Here is a 2078-nt window from a genome sequence, read left to right on the forward strand (position 1 = left end):
CGGCGTGAGCAGGAGGCAGAGGGGCGGCGGGGCGAGGGCAGCCTGCCTCCCCCGCTGTTTTGAGGGAGTGGCTTTCGACACCTTGAAACCATCGCTGCGAGGAAACACAGGGGCCCCTCAGTCTCCACCTGCTGCCCCAGAGGAAGCTCGAACCCGCGCTGTGGCCCCCGGTCAGGCCAGGGCGCGTGGTCAGAGGAGATGCAGCCCCGCGGACACGCTGCCTCCGAGGGGACACCCGCCAAGTGCGCGAGCGACCTGCAGTCCCAGCGCAGGCAGGACACTCGCTAGGAAGAAGGCCAGAGGCCGGTGGTTGGGGGCCTTCGAGGCACAGACTCACCGGGAGGCGGCCCCTGAACATGCTGGCCCTCCCGGCCCTGGCACCGCCTTCTCCCAAAACCCTGGGACCAGCGGTTCTCAACCTGTGGGTCGCGACCCCTTTGGTGGTTGAACGACCCTTTCACAGGGGTCGCCTAAGACCATCCTGCTTATCAGATATTTACATGACGATTCCTAACAGTAGCAACATTACAGTTATGAAGTAGCAACGAAAATAATTTTATGGTTGGGTCACAACATGAGGAGCTGTATTTAAAGGGCCAGAAGGTTGAGAACCGCTGCCCTGGGACGGTCTGGGGGACAGGATGTCCTGCTGCGCAGAGGAGCCGGTGGCAGCAGGTGGTGTCGGGATGGGGGCTGCTCACCCCAAAGACCAGCACGTTAGAGGCGGGACTTTGGGCAGCCCCATCCCAGGAGGGCGGATGTGGCCAGTGATGTGATAATTTGTGCTGCGTGATGAAACCCCAATAAAACCTGGACAAGCAGTGGGGGAGCTTCCTGGGGGGGACACGGGGGTGTCCAGGAGGCTGCTTGCCCAACCCGGGGGGTGGGGAGTCTGTCCTGGCCTCCAGGCCTCCAGGCCTCCAATTCCCTCAGCCTCCCCTGGAACCAAGGGCAGGCGATGGGCCGGAAGCAGAGCCCGCTCACCTGTCCGTCTCCAGCAGCATCTGCGGCAGCTCAAAGGGGGCACCCCCCGGGGGGCCCTTCCTGTCGACCTGGTCTCCGGGGGCCTCCTCCGGGGGTGGAGATGTGTTCCCCACAGAGCCATCCTGCGGGCAGACAGAGGAGGAGCTCGGGGAGGCATCCGGGCCGGGCGCAGCCAGCCAGCCAGCGTGTCCTGAGCCCCTGAGGGCGGGGAGGTGCCTTCCTGAGGCCGCCCAGCAGCTCTCTTCCTCGGAGCCCCCAGCAGACAGAAAGGGGGCCTCTGCCAGGAGCGAGGGCCGGGCCGCGGGTGGGCCTTGACCCTGGAGCAAAAACGGGCACAGGGCTGGCCAGTGGGGCTCGTTGGCTGGGCGTCGTCCCAGGAACCAGGAGGTTCGGTTCCCGGTCAGGGCACATGCCTGGGTTGGGGCTCGATCCCCAGTGGGGGACGGGCAGAAGGCAGCCGGTCCATGATTCCCTCTCCCTCCCCCTCTTTCTAAAAATCAATAAAAACATGTTTAAAAAACAGGCACAGGGGCGACACTGGCTGAAGTCAGGGGGTTCTCCTCTCTTTTCTCCAGAAGGCAAAGCAGAGGGTCTGTGGGCTGAGGGACCAGGCCTAGCCCTGGGTGTGGGCAGAGCTTGTGAGGACCGTATTGGTCTAAATAAGGAACTCAGAGCCCCCCAACCCCTTTCCCGAGGGCGTCCCCATCCCCACCCCAACCTCCCTCCTTAAGGTGTCCCCAGAACGGGCAGTAGACGTGGCCTCACACGGGGCCTGGAGGACACCCTGGGGACTCCCAAGCCCAGAGGAGAGCCTGAGACCCGAGGGCTTGCTGCGGCCCTGGCCCAGGCTTCCTCACTGCCGGCCGTTACCTCTAGCGGTGGCCCAGGTTGCAGACCTGCCCGTGAACATCACACCCCGGAGCCCCGAGTCCCCCCAGGCTCGCCACCCGACACTGGCCGGAACGGAACTGCTAGGTGCGTCTGGCCAGAGGCGGCCTGGTTCCTGGGTCCCCAAGTTTCCTCTTCCCACCTCCAGGGCCAGTGTCCCAGGCTAAGCCCAGGCGGGCGGGAGGGGACACGCCGACCAGAGATGA

The sequence above is a fragment of the Myotis brandtii genome, unplaced genomic scaffold (genome assembly GCF_000412655.1).
Source record: "Myotis brandtii unplaced genomic scaffold, ASM41265v1 scaffold786, whole genome shotgun sequence".
NCBI classification, from domain to species: domain Eukaryota; kingdom Metazoa; phylum Chordata; class Mammalia; order Chiroptera; family Vespertilionidae; genus Myotis; species Myotis brandtii.